The 15,935-nt window shown below is 29.8% G+C and overlaps 1 pseudogene; it reads right to left on the bottom strand.

Moving 5' to 3' along the window:
• Positions 1-691: 691 nt before the first annotated feature.
• LOC145246275 (U2 spliceosomal RNA) lies at positions 692-789 on the bottom strand (annotated as a pseudogene).
• Between the last annotated feature and the right edge of the window lie 15,146 nt (positions 790-15,935).

Here is a 15,935-nt window from a genome sequence, read left to right as displayed (position 1 = left end):
AAACGGTTTCACCCATTTTCGGGACTGATTTAATATCCCCCAACCCACTGTTAAAAATATACATGAAATAAAGTAATGTTTAAATTGTAAACGGTTTGAGTAATTTCCCGGACTGGCTTCGTATCCCGTAACCCACTGCTTAAAACATACTTGAAATAAAGTAATGTTTAAATCATAAACTGTTTCAGCAGCTTTTCGAAAGTAATACATAAAAACATTAACAAGTTTAGAGATTAAGTAACCATTGCTTTAACATGAATTTCTCGGTGTAGTATCAGTTTCAGCATTCTAGTGACTTAAATCCCCCTTTTTTTGGTCTTGGTTAATGGAGGAGAAATCCTTCATTACTGATACAATTCTTATTTTTGTTATTGACCAGAGAACTCCTTTTGGGGAGCTGGTTTCCCCCTAATTTTTTAACCGACCTCGTGTCCAATTCCGCCCTTGTGGGGAGGCAAGTAAACAAAAAAAAAATCAGAATGGACATTTTCCAGGGCATTTTATAATTAATCATGAGTAACACTTCCAGGGCATTTTGTAATTAAATCAGAAATAACTTTTTTCCAGTTACTTTTTTAATATTAAAACTTTGTTACATTAAACATAGTACCTATTCACAATGCCTCCCCACTGGACAGATTTAGACTCCAGGGTCGTTTTTTTAACGTGGAGAACACATTGCCTTAGTCGTAAAGGATTTCTCTTCCACTGAGAGAGAAGAAATTGAAATGTAGCACCTGAAGAACAGATACTACACTTTGATCTTAGCCAAAAGGCCAAGAAAGACAAATCATTTTTATTAGCTTTGCCTCAACAGCGACACCAATTTTTTTTTTTTTTTTTTGGAATTTATTCACTTTCCTTTTTTACGAACGGAGCGATAAGCGTAATAATAAAATCTTTTTTATAAAATCAATTCTTAAGTGTTTTTCAACCGGGCGACGATTCATACTACCATAACATAACATTTAATAACTGTCTGCTACTACTACTATCACTGTTACTACTACTCTTTATTTCTAACAGCATCAGACTGACTGCATGCTAGAATTGTTGATGCTACTTCAAGAGGTTTTCTTATAGCTTACACATTGATTTTTAGAGAGAGCGAAAGGTATATATATATCTATATATATAAATATATATATATATATATAGAGAGAGAGAGAGAGAGAGAGAGAGAGAAAAAAAGAGAAAGAGAGAGAGAGAGGGTGAGCGAGAATAAGGAATGAAGCCGTAGATATAGCATAAAAGAAACACATTTTAAATCTATTCACCAAATATTTAATGAATTCCTTTGGAATAGTGATAATAATAATGCTCATGTTATTCTGATTTATTCGAGATATTTTTGTATATATTTTGATATAATATCGATTTAAAAAGAAAAATATGCTTTAAAGATTTGGATATTAGGGTTTTTCCACTGTAACTATTTATACTAACTTTTCTGTCAAACGACGCTGAGCAAACTATTAATACTAACATTTCACAATAGCTGCCGGCAGCAACTACGCGTACTAACTGATCGCTTGTTAGAACTGTTAATGCTATCTTTTCGTTTTAATCAAAGCTGCTTGTGTTACTCGACTGTTTGTAAATAACTATCCTGTACTTTCACATAACAATTTAATGAACAAAAATATATCGTCAAACTTGAATTTAACTTGAACATGCTAGTCGAACAATATAATCCTTAAAAAAGGACTCTTTACGTTCAACACTGGTATCGATTAATTTAACCAGAATTTTGTTTACATTTTGAAATGAACAATAGGTAGAATTTAATCGCACTATTATTTCAAATGTAAGGATGTGATTATAATGTAATTTTAATTAATCACGTGTTTAACAAATAAAAAATAAAGCAGGATGAAGTTTTAAAATTATTATATATGTTTTATTTTATGATTTAAAAATAAAAACATTGCAAAGTAAAATCTTAGGTACTAATGTATTTTTGGTACCGTGCTGAAATAATAATTTTATCGTTTTGAAAGGCATTATTAACGTGGGAAGGAGAGAGGGTTTTCTATCTGATCTGTGCTTCCACCTTACAATTGAATAAAAAAAATTCCAATTGAATAAAAAAAAAAGCAGATATCGTGAAAACTTTAATTGCACATGAAAACACTATTTACAAATAGCGTGGCACGCAAAATGCATACGCACATTTTAGGACCATTCTTGAAGGGGATATTGTTTTTAAAAGGTTCTACCCACCTAATATTTTTTTTAATATTTTTAGTAAATTACTGTTGTTTTAAAAACAATAAAATCGATTTATAAGTGTTAGTTTTCTACCTAGCTTGCTAAGTTGTTAGTGGTTCAACTTATTTTAAAGTTCAAAAACAAAATTACAAACCGCATATGTTTTAAATATTTATACTTATTTAATCTTGTTTTAAAAGAAGCAAAATCGATTTTTCTACTTAGCTTACTAAGTTGTTAGTGGTTTTACTTATTTTAAACTGTTTATTTAGTAAGAAAAACAAGTCAACAAGGATTTCTCCTCCACTAAACGAGGACATAAAAGGTGGTGTAGTCTCGGAACAGATACTAAATTTTGCTGCTAATAATAATAACAAATAAATAAATTTACCTTCAGGTGAAACAAAATTTTACTCACTGGCCGTATTAAATTTAAATAGTTGAACTTAACGAAAAGTATATTTAGAATTAATTATAAATTGGATGCAGCGTAAATGTAGGAAAACTCGCCTGTTTTGGATAGGTAGGAAACCTCTCCATTATTGAATACATATCGATTGGAAACATATTTTAGGAGGGTTCTTGAAGAGGGTATTGTTTTCATAAGAGACTACACGCCCATAACAGATATATTTTTTTTTAAATATATTTACTTATTTACTGTTGTTTTAAAATATATCAAATCGACTTTCTAAGTGTTCATTTTATACCTAGTTTTGTAAGTTTTTAATGATTCAACTTATTTTAAAACGTTTATTTAGTTTTAAAAATAAGTAGTGCCAACTGTTACTTTAAAACAAATGTTCGACATAAGATTATCACGTCTTGGGAATCTCGATAATCGCTCAAAAATAGAAATTTAAAGAAAATACGGAAGTAGATATAGTTTTAAAAATAGGCTCCCCCTCCAAAAGAAAATAAATGCGTATATTTTTTAAAATAATGTCCAAGATCAGTGTTCGGCAAAAATCAAACTATCGGAAGTGGATACGGTTGATTATGTAACGCAACTGAATGGAACGGAGTTACGGAGTCAAGACACAAAAAAACAAAACAATATATTTATTAAAACAATTACTTTGTTTTTTAACACATCTTGTGTTATTAGGAAACAAAAAAGAAAACTCTTGTATTATTGATTAATAAAACAAATATTACATTATGTGATGATAATTTAAAAAAAAAAACTATTTTATTTACACTCAATCAAATGTGCCCTATGCACTAATAAAAATGTAATTGGCATTTTGTTGCACTTTTTAAGATTTTAAATATTTATAATTTTTCTCATAAAAAACTATTATTATATGATTATAATTTTTTTGACAGAAGAAATAAAATAAATTTTGTCGTCATCAAAATATGATTATTAGATTAATTTTATTTGCAAAAGAAAAAAACAACATTGCCAAAAACCATATCAGCGAATTATCGATATATTGTCATAAAACGATTATGTTTTATTTTAATAATTATAATGTGAAAAATGTTTTATTTTATTAAAAATAAATAGTATACATAAATTATGTCGAATGTACATGAATAATTTTTTATAATGACAAAATTTATTGATAATTGGCTGATTTTGGAATTTATAGTTGTTTTTTTTTTCTTTTGCCAATTAAAATGAATTCAATCATCCGTTTTTATAATGGCAAAATATATTTATTTATTGATTTAAAATTTTTCAATCCATGTTTTTTCTTTTAAAATCAAATAAATTTCAGATCAATTTGCTAAACAATCAGTTTTTACAAAATATATTGACATAATTTGCCAAAATGTATTGATATAATTTGGATAATTTTGCATTTTTCCTCTAATGTTTTATATGCAATTCATTTTATTTCTTCTGTCAAAAAAGTATAATCAATATAAAAATCGCTTTTTATTATGAGAAAATGTATAAATATTTAAAATCTTAAAAAGTGCAACAAAATGCCAATTACATTTTTATTAGTGCATAAGGCATATCGGATTTAGTGTAAATAAAATATTTCTTTTTAATTCTAGTATCTTCCTTAATTTATTTAATATTAATAGTTTTCGGTAAAATAATTTTGCAGTTAAACATTTTGTTGAACATTTTTCTGTCGAGGCAGAAATCTTTTTCATAAAATATTATACTATTATCAATATGTTTAAATTATGCTCATATTTATACAAATGAAAAATACCCCCCCAATCCCACAAAATGATTGTAGCTAAGATAGTGAGACTATTGTAGGCTTATGGCGTGAGTGATTAAAAACTGAAGAAGACGGAGGATATATTGTCTAAGTAATAAAGAGGGAAAGGTATCATGAAAACGAAAAGAAAACAAAACCATTGCAACAAATGCAGCACTGAATGATTCAGTGTAGAAAATAATGACTTGGGCTATGATAACAGAATATTCTCATCATTGTTTATTGTATATATCCGACACAGTTAATCAACCGAGAACCGCATCACTTTATATAAAAGCATATAAGATGTAAACGGATACACACTCGAGAGTCAAAACAATGAAAAGAATATGCTGTTATCCTAGGCCTAATAATGACTAGAGAAAGAGACGAAGCGAATGGGTAAGAGAGAGAGACAGACAGCAGAGAGAGAGAGAGTGTGTGTGTGTGTGTATGCGCGTGTGTGTGTGTGTTTGTGTGTGTGCGTGCGTGCGTGCGCGCGCATGTATGTTAGATAGATAGATAGATAGATAGATAGATAGATAGATAGATAGATAGATAGATAGATAGAAAGAGAGCGGGATAATCGTTACATAGCTTTTGTAGATTGATAGAGGAATCAAAAGTTCGGTGAATTTACATAGGAACTGAAATCTATTTTTTTAAATACCATATTTGATACAGCATCGTTTTGATATTGCTGATCAACTGATTCTTCATTAGAAAATGTATTTTAATAAAGAGTTAAAATACAGAAGTAATCAACCATCTCAACAAAAATAACCTTCTTAGTGACACTCAATATGGTTTCCGTTCTGCTAGATATACAGCAGATGTGCTTACAGTTATATCGCATGGGATTAGCAAATCTCTCGACGGAGGCAACCTTTCTAGGGCAACTGATCTTGACATATCTAAGGCCTTTGATAGGGTATGGCATAAAGGTTTACTTCATAAGATCTCTAGCTATGGTATAGCTGGAAATGTCTTCTCAATTATTAAATCATTTCTTTCTGATAGGTTCATAAGAGTAGTAGTTGAGGGGCAAAAATCAGAAGCCCACAGTATTAATACCGGTGTCCCTCAGGGGTCCATCCTGGGCCCAACTCCTTTCCTGATCTACATTAATGATCTTCCAAATCACATCCTTACATCATTTGTAGACATTTATGCTGACGACACTACCATTTATGGTAGCACATCTAAGACAGTAAACGACCAAGTTCTCTCCAATTCTCTCTCCTCTGATCTTGAGCACGTAGTACAATGGGAAAAGGAGTGGCTGGTTACTTTTAATGCATCTAAAACCAAGCTTCTCTCTTTACATCATCAACATTCTCATCCCCATCTGGCATCAATTGAAATGAATGACTCTCGTCTTCAGGAGGCCTCAAGTTTTGACAAGCTTCTGGGCTTGACCATTACTCCTGATCTTAAATGGAACACGTACATCAAATCTGTTGCTAAGGCCGCTAGAAAAATGGTGGGATCTTTCTATCGATCCAGTAGATATCTCACTGCTGATGCAATTCTCTATCTATATAAGAGCCAGGTACGTCCAAGGATGGAATACTGTTGCCACATCTGGGCAGGAGCTGCTAGAAAGGACTTGTCCTGCCTTGATAGAGTTCAAAATAGACTTCGTAGCCTCGTAGGAGATTCCTTTTCTCTTCCTTGCAACCTCTATCTCACAGAAGAGATGTTGCGAGTTTGTCTCTGATGTATCGTTATTTTCATGGAAAGTGTTCGCCTGAGCTTCAATCTATGGTCCCCCCTCGCCAAACTTTCACAAGAAACACTCGTCTAGCTGTAAACACTATCAATAATTTCCCCCACTCTTTATCTGTGCCTAAACCTAAACGTAGATTCCATGAACAAAGCTTCTTTCTCAGAACTGTACGCCTGTGGAATTGTCTTCCGTTTTCCTGCTTTTCGTCTGACTACAATATGGTTGTGTTCAAGTCTAACGTAAATAAGTTCTTGATGAGCCGTTCCATATAAGTTATCAAATTTTACAAATTTTCATTACTAATGATTATTATATTGTCCAATTTCTACTGTACACTCTTTAACCCTTATCCTTGAGTGGCCTCTTGGCCTTGATAATGTGTTGATACCTATGAAAAAAAAGTCCAATGTGAACAAGTTCTAATTGAATCGTCCCCCTAAGTAATCCAAGTTACAAAATTCCCACTGTTTACTATGCTAAAATCACAATGACTAATGTATACCTGTTAACCCTTATCCTCGAGTAGCCTCTGGGCCTTGATAAGTGGTGACACCCATGTAAAAAAAAAAAGTTTTATAAGATTCAAAATCTTGATCTACTTTAAAACTAAAAATTTAAAACGTTATGCTTATTAATTTATTTTTGTAGCATGCATTTTTTTTTATTTGTTTAATGACTTTTAACCAATGTTTTAAAAATAATATTTATTTACGGTTTAATAAAATTTAATATTTTTTCTTTTATTGAATTGTAACACAATTGTTTAACGGAGAGTGTGTCTTGGTTTGCCCGTGTCGTGGGGTTGTTTCTGGAACGGTTATTACGTCTTGGGCACGGCAACCAACTCATCAAGTGTGAACCACGATAAAACGATCTGGGCATCCCCTTTTAGATCAAAGGGTTAATATTTCGTCGGCTACATCTGTTGGTGGGTTTTCTTCGTGTTTTTTTTTTTTTCGGCGTCATTACTGGAACTGAATGCTTGTATTAATTAGCAACAGACACATTTTCGTATAAAAAATAGAATTATTTAATTTTAACAGTTAACGAGTATTTTCTTTAACAACTCGACACCTTTTCTTAAAAAAGTTGAGAATCTAACTTTTTACGTCCGCCGTTGACGAAGTTAAAGCTTCAACCGAATTACCTCTTTCTTCTTGACGAAAAAGGATAGAGAGGTAGAAAGAGAAAGAGAGAAAGAAACAGAGAAAGCGAGGCATGCATACACATTAACGATAAACAAATATATATTTGTTATTACATTTACTGAGTTTGTATGTCATCTTACATGAGTTGACCTTTTTTACCTGTTTACCTTGATTGCATAAACAATCTGACAAGTGTTAATGAGAGGTGCGTTCCAAAAGTAACTTCGTAGAGATAGATAGACAAAGAGATAGATAGAGAGAGAGAGAGAAAGAGAGGGAGAGTGAGTTAAAAAGAAAGATTACAAACATTTAAAAAAAACAATTCTAATTTCTTTTCCAGCACACCGAGCAACGCTGAATAACCCTGCTAGTTCCTAATATGAGCTAAAATTGTACCCAAGTAAAAATAAACATAACACGTTACATACAAAAAATAAATAAATAAATAAAACCAAACCAAAATCCTGAATCGGTGTCAATGGCGGATGTTTTCATATATTTTTTTAAAACAGAAATGAAATGAAATTTACCAACTCAATTTCTTTGGACAGCTTTTCTTAGTTTATTTGTTTACATTTCTTTTCTTGTGTTGAAAAAACTTCTGAAGGACGAGCAACAACCCCTACCCCATCTTACCATCCCGACGTCTTCCCAGAAACCCTATCCACACCAACACCTTCGCTAATTCTTGCCAGTTTCTATTTCCTGTCCGAGTTTCTGTCTTTTATTTGAGAAAGGACGACTTTTTATATTTACTTGGTAGCGGGGAAGGGGTTCCTGACCGGTCGCTGAAAAAAGGAAAATAAAGTTTTGCAATCGCAAAGGTACCCACATCCTTATACCTCTCGGTTTTTATTTTGGTTATTAGCTGCTATCTGGATGGTTTAATAAGGTCGGAGGTACCATTCACCGGGGAAATCGTTTCCGTTAAATAAAACTGTTTTCCAGTCACTCATCCTTTATTCTCAAATCTTTGACAAAGTGAGTGTTTCGTTCCTTCTTTTCTTCATTTTTTCTTTTTTTTTATCTTTCTCTTTTTTTTTTTTTTTTTTTTTTTTTGTTCAAAAAAGAGGCCGAGAAACTGAAAGATAATGAGAACCAAATGGCTGCGTGAAAGAAGGCAGCAGGCAGCACTGAAGCCAATTCATAATCAAAATTGGTAATTGTGGATTCTGAAAAAGATGTCTTCAGTCAGAGAATGAAAAATCCTTATAGATTGAGGCATTTTTTTTTTTTTTTTTGGCCAAGTCCAGGGTGTAGCTGTGTTTTCCGATATAAAACTCTGTCCTCGCGGGGAAGAAAATAAATATGGACAAGATAAATGAAAAAGATATTTGTACGTGGGTTCGTAAGTTGTAATAGATTTTATAAAACAGTTATCATAACAAATAATATTATGTGTGTGTGCGTGTGTGTGTGTGTGTGTGTGTGTGTGTGTGTGTGTAAAGAAGAAGAGAAAAAAGAAAGATAAATCTAATATTATTTGTCATGATAACTGTTTGCAACCGATAATATTTGTATAATAAACAAACAATATACCAGCTCTGTCCTGTATTGAGCACTCTTTAATAACCACGCGAGTTTCATTGCATTTACATCTAGGAAGTCAATCGATGAAACCGATATATATATATATATATATATATATATATATATATATATATATATATGCGATCAAGCACTTTATTGATTTCTTTTCAACAGTATGCCATATATATATATATATATATATATATATATATATATATATATATATATATATGGGATACCGTTGAAAAGAAATCGATAAATACTTGACCGCAAATATGAGAGCTAAAATAAAAATTATTTATGTAAATTGTTCATTTAAAAACTATATGTTACAATTTGCAGAGTCGTACCATGGTGTTATTGCAGTAGTTCTGCCTTTTAAAGGCTATTAAAAATCCAAATAAATCATTACCGACTTACAAAACGAGACACAAATCGGAAAATGGAGATCAAAACAAATTCACCTGTAATGAAAATAGTAAAAAACATTATATATACATATATGCAATAGCGCCAAAAAAAAAGTCTGCACTTGTAATTTTTGTTTTTCAAAAACCGCAAATTTAAGCTAAATTGGATGTAACTGTTTAACAACCTATACCTCTTTGGATTCGCCTTTTATTTATCTATTATTTTAATTTTTCATATTTAACTTTGAAGTATCGTAGTGTTCATGTCAATTTAAAAAATTAATTTCAACTCGAGAAGGCAAAAAGAAACTCCGCAGCAACAAAGGAGCTGAAAACCAGCTTAAAATATCCATCTTTTAGACAAGAAAACATCTCTAATCGTAAATGCTTTTGTTCTAGATTATACAACATAACATTTAGTCCATATGCCTTGACTTTCTTTTAGTGATCGTCAGGAGCTCATTAATCTCCACTTTTCTGATTTATCCAATCGAAAATTCGGCCGCTAATTGAAATCTGATGAGAAAACAGTATAGATGATTGTGTAAAAGCACCAAAACACCAGCAGTGTTTGTGATGTCTCTAAATTTGGTCGTCATAGAGTTACTTCTTACAGGGAAGACAATGCTACTAAGATTCACAGTCTCAGAAACAAGTTTTACACGGTCCTCAAATCCAACAACAATGTAATCTTGTTAAAAAGTGTTTCTTCCCTACAATTAATAACAGATTGAAGGAATTTAATTTGCAAGGCTGTGGCCTGGCAAATTAAATTGTATTTGTTAAAATTAAAATTGTATTTGTTAAAATTAAATTGTATTTCTTGTAAGATGCAAGCCAATGATTTCTGTAAAAAGCAGAAAGCGCTGTCTGGACTCGTCAGATGCAATGAAGATAATGACTCTTCATATTCATCGAAAGTTATTTTTAGCGACGAAAGCAAGTTCAATAGGTAGGCAGTGATGGTCGGCAGTACTCGGTCGAAGGAATGATGAAGAATGTGATCCTAGATGCACAGTTTCAACACTGAAAGGTGGTGGCGGTTCAGTTTTGGTGTGGGGGCGTTATTAGTGCAAATGGTTCAGGTCCTATAGTTCGCTTGTAAGGTCGAATTAATTCGACCAAGTACATTAATATGTTGACTGAGCATTTTCTACCCTACTTTGGTTGAAATTTGGATGATAATCCCATATTCATGCAGGATAATGCTCCCATTCACACAGTTGGTAATATCAACAGGTTCCTGGAAGAGCATGATATTCCGTGTTTGGATTGGACTGAACAATCTCCAGACCTCAATCCTATCGAAAACGTATGACATTATGTTGCGTTGTTATCTCTAATAATGGATATAGGAGAGATGACGTATATTATATATTTGTTGTATCATAAAGGGGATCGTGTGTGATCGTCTAGTCAGAATTAACCTCATGTGATCGTCTAGTAGTTCTGTCTATTTGTTCATATGCCGTTGTCTGTGTGTGTGTGGTACATATATTTTTCAACATACCTTCTGCGTCTTGGATGTTGGTCAATCTGGAATCATCTCGTCTTGGAGGGGAGACTGGTACTTGTTTTAGACGAATATTCATTCAGTCCAACACGATGAATTGGTTTTATAGTTTTTATTTCACTTTCCAGATGTCTCACAGAAAGATGGAAAGTGAATCTGGCTTGCGTGGTACTCTTGGTCTCGTTTCTACACACGTCAGCATCAGTGAAGGGGAGGAGACAACGGTGAAGCCGTCCGTCCTCTTCTACGCCCAAACCAAATCTCTTCGATTCAGCTAACCTGATCACGTGACTCACACGCAATCCGATCAGCTGATATTGACTTCCGGTCAACGTGTCTCAATCTAATTTACACCTCTCTCTCTCTCTCTCTCTCTCTCTCTCTCTCTCTCTCTCTCTCTCTCTCTCTCTCTCTCTCTCTCTCTCTTGATCCATTCTCTAACAATTACATCAAGCAACAGCTACGCAATGATAAAATTTCAAATTTGGAATAAATTGGGACAAAAATTAAAGATAAGTGCTATGCTTTTTCACCCGAGTATTGCCGCGGACTACTTCAAGGAATTCCCAAAAGATTGCAGACTGCCAATTTGCAAAAGGGCTATGCTACTAAATATTAACTAGTTCATCGTGTTCCTGTTGTATTAATGTTCTAAAGTTTTTTTCTTTTTTGTTTTTTTACATAGGCATTACCACATTATCAAGGCCAAGAGGCCACTCAAGGATAAGGGTTAAAGAGTGTACAGTAGAAATTGGTCAATATAGTAATCATTAGTAATGAAAATTTGGTAAATTTGATAACTTATATGGAACGGCTCATCAAGAACTTATTAACTTTAGACTTGAACACAACCATATTGTAGTCAGCCGGAAAGCAGGAAAACGGAAGACAATTCCACAGGCGTGCAGTTCTAAGAAAGAAGCTTTGTTCATGGAATCTACGTTTAGGTTTAGGCACAGATAAAGAGTGGGGGAAATTATTGATAGTGTTTACAGCTAGACGAGTGTTTCTTGTGAAAGTTTGGCGAGGGGGGACCATAGATTGAAGCTCAGTTGAACACTTTCCATGAAAATAACGATACATCAGAGACAAACTCGCAACATCTCTTCTGTGAGATAGAGGTTGCAAGGAGGAGAAAAGGACATCTCCTACGAGGCTACGAAGTCTATTTTGAACTCTATCAAGGCAGGACAAGTCCTTTCTAGCAGCTCCTGCCCAGATGTGGCAACAGTATTCCATCCTTGGACGTACCTGGCTCTTATATAGATAGAGAATAGCATCAGCAGTGAGATATTTACCGGATCGATAGAAAGATCCCACGATTTTTCCAGCGGCCTTGGCAACAGATTTGATGTACGTGCTCCATTTAAGATCAGGAGTAATGGTCAAGCCCAGAAGCTTGTCAAAACTTGAGGCCTCCTGAAGACGAGAGCCATTCATTTCAATTGATGTCAAATGTGGATTAGAATGTTGATGATGTAAAGAGAGAAGCTTGGTTTTAGATGCATTAAAAGTAACCAGCCACTCCTTTCCCCATTGTACTACGTGCTCAAGATCAGAGGAGAGAGAATTGGAGAGAACTTGGTCGTTTACTGTCTTAGATGTGCTACCATAAATGGTAGTGTCGTCAGCATAAATGTCTACAAATGATGTAAGGATATGATTTGGAAGATCATTAATGTAGATCAGGAAAAGAGTTGGGCCCAGGATGGATCCCTGAGGGACACCGGCATTAATACTGTGAGCTTCTGATTTTTGCCCCTCAACTACTACTCTTATGAACCTATCAGAAAGAAATGATTTAATAATTGAGAAGACTTTTCCAGCTATACCATAGCTAGCGATCTTATGAAGTAAACCTTTATGCCATACCCTATCAAAGGCTTTAGATATGTCAAGAGCAATTGCCCTAGAAAGATTGTCACCGTCGAGAGATTTGCTAATCCTATGCGATATAACTGTAAGGACATCTGCTGTAGATCTAGCAGAACGGAAACCATATTGAGTGTCACTAAGAAGGTTATTTTTGTTGAGATGGTTGATTATAAAATTAAAATAATGTTCTGATAAAAAATGTAAATTATAAAATAAAAATAATGTTCTGATAAAATAATGTAAATTATAAAAAAACAATAATGTTCTGATAAAAAAAAATTAAATTATAAAATAAAAATCATGTTCTGATAAAAATGTTAATTATAAAATAAAAATAATGTTCTGATAAAAAAATTAAATTATAAAATAAGAATTATGTTCTGATAAAAAATGTAAATTATAAAATAAGAATAATGTTCTGATAAAAATGTAAATTATAAAATAAAAATAATGTTCTGATAAAAAAATTAAATTATAAAATAAGAATAATGTTCTGATAAAATAATGTAAATTATAAAATAAGAATAATGTTCTGATAAAAAAATTTTAATTATAAAATAAAAATAATGCTCTGATAAAAAAATTAAATTATAAAATAAAAATAATGTTCTGATAAAAAATGTGAATTATAAAATAAGAATAATGTTCTGATAAAAAAAACTTTAATTATAAAATAAAAATAATGTTCTGATAAAAAAAATTTTAATTATAAAATAAAAATAATGTTCTGATAAAAAATTAAATTATAAAATAAAAAATAATGTTCTGATAAAAAATGTAAAGTATAAAATACAAATAATGTTCTGATAAAAAAATTAAATTGTAAAATAAAAATAATGTTCTGATAAAAAAATTGAATTATAAAATAAAAATAATGTTCTGATAAAAAAATTAAATTAGAAAATAAAAATAATGTTCTGATAAAAAATGTAAAGTATAAAATAAAAATAATGTTCTGATAAAAAAAATTAAATTATAAAATAAAAATAATGTTCTGATAAAAAAATTAAATTATAAAATAAAAATAATGTTCTGATAAAAAAATTAAATTATAAAATAAAAATAATGTTCTGATAAAAAAAAATTAAATTATAAAATAAAAATAATGTTCTGATAAAAAAATTGAATTATAAAATAAAAATAATTTTCTGATAAAAAAATTAAATTATAAAATAAAAATAATGTTCTGATAAAATATGTAAAGTATAAAATAAAAATAATGTTCTGATAAAAAAAAATTAAATTATAAAATAAAAATAATGTTCTGATAAAAAAAATTAAATTATGAAATAAAAATAATGTTCTGATAAAAAAATTAAATTATAAAATAAAAAATAATGTTCTGATAAAAAATGTAAATTATAAAATAAAAATAATGTTCTGATAAAAAAAATTTAATTATAAAATAAAAATAATGTTCTGATATAAAAATTAAATTATAAAATAAAATAATGTTCTGATAAAAAATGTAAATTATAAAATAAAAATAATGTTCTGATAAAAAAATTAAATTATAAAATAAAAATAATGTTCTGATAAAAAAATTAAATTATAAAATAAAAATAATGTTCTGATAAAAAAATTAAATTATAAAATAAAAATAATGTTCTGATAAAAAAATTAAATTTAAAATAAGAATAATGTTCTGATAAAATATTAAATTATAAAATAAAAATAATGTTCTGATAAAAATGTAAATTATAAAAAAAAAATAATGTTCTGATAAAAAAATGTAAAAAAAATAAAAATAATGTTCTGATAAAAAAAATGTAAATTATAAAATAAAAATAATGTTCTGATAAAAAATTAAATTATAAAATAAAAATAATGTTCTGATAAAAAATGTAAATTATAAAATAAGAATAATGTTCTGATAAAAAAATGTTAATTATAAAATAAAAATAATGTTCTGATAAAAAAATTAAATTATAAAATAAAAATAATGTTCTGATAAAAAAATTTTTATTATAAAATAAAAATAATGTTCTGATAAAAATGTAAATTATAAAATAAAAATAATGTTCTGATAAAAAAATTTAATTATAAAATAAAAATAATGTTCTGATAAAAAATGTTAATTATAAAATAAAAATGATGTTCTGATAAAAAAATTAAATTATAAAATAAAAATAATGTTCTGATAAAAAATGTAAATTATAAAATAAGAATAATGTTCTGATAAAAAAATTTTAATTATAAAATAAAAATAATGTTCTGATAAAAAAATGTAAATTATAAAATAAAAATAATGTTCTGATAAAAAATGTAAATTATAAAATATGAATAATGGGCTGATAAAAAATTAAATTATAAAATAAAAATAATGTTCTGATAAAAAAAATTTAAATTATTAAATAAAAATAATGTTCTGATCAAAAACTGTAAATTATAAAATAAAAATAATGTTCTGATAAAACAATTAAATTATAAAATAAAAATAATGTAGGACAAATTAAGTATTAAAAAAAGTAAGAGAAGTAAGAAGTAAAATAAAGAAAAAATAAGTTTAACGGTAAATCAACTGAAATTCTTGGAAGGTAATCCATCGATAATTAAGTATGCGTCAAGATAAATGAGATGGGAGTTTATATCCAGTACATTCGCATACAGAATAGTCCAGAGTAAAGATTTCAAAGTCCGTAGTGAGTCTGAATATTTATGATTTTCAAACAGCTGTTTCACCGTATCACGGTTACATGGTGACCGCTTTAAGCGGACATTCGAAAACATATTCCCACTGTTCTAACCCTTTAGCTTTTTCTGTAAATCAGAGAAGCAAGAGAAATTATATATTTTTGGTCTATATATGAGTTTCATCAGCTTTCTATTAAAAGTAAAAAGAGCATTTTTTTACGTTCAATAAAAAGAGTTATTCTCTTTCATTAGAGAGCTTATCCCACAATAAGGGGAGCATGTTTCCATCATCTAATTAGTAAGTTTTATTATTATTATTATTATTATTATTATTATTATTATTATTATTATTATTATTATTATTATTATTTATCAATGATTTAAGAAATATATGTTCACCTTGTACCTGCTTTTAATTGCATTTCCTATTTACCCTTACGACCTCGACTAAGTCGCATTGCGTACTCAAAAACTATCCAAACACCATTGCGGGATCGTTAACAGAAATGATCCATTTACAAAAAGAAAGAAGACAATAATTAATAAAAAAAAAAGGCAAAAACAACAATTAAGCATTAAAATAATTGTTTGCAGCTGGAATCAAAAATAATGACTCATCTATTTTAAGATGCCTTTTGTTCAAGTTTCGTCGATTCTATTTTTATGTTTTTTTTTTCTTTCGCTTCGATGACCTTCTTAACGTTGATTGGTTGATTT

Source organism: Euprymna scolopes, chromosome 23 (genome assembly GCF_053919585.1).
Source record: "Euprymna scolopes isolate OS-2025 chromosome 23, ASM5391958v1, whole genome shotgun sequence".
NCBI classification, from domain to species: domain Eukaryota; kingdom Metazoa; phylum Mollusca; class Cephalopoda; order Sepiida; family Sepiolidae; genus Euprymna; species Euprymna scolopes.
This window is presented reverse-complemented; position numbering and strand designations above follow the sequence as displayed.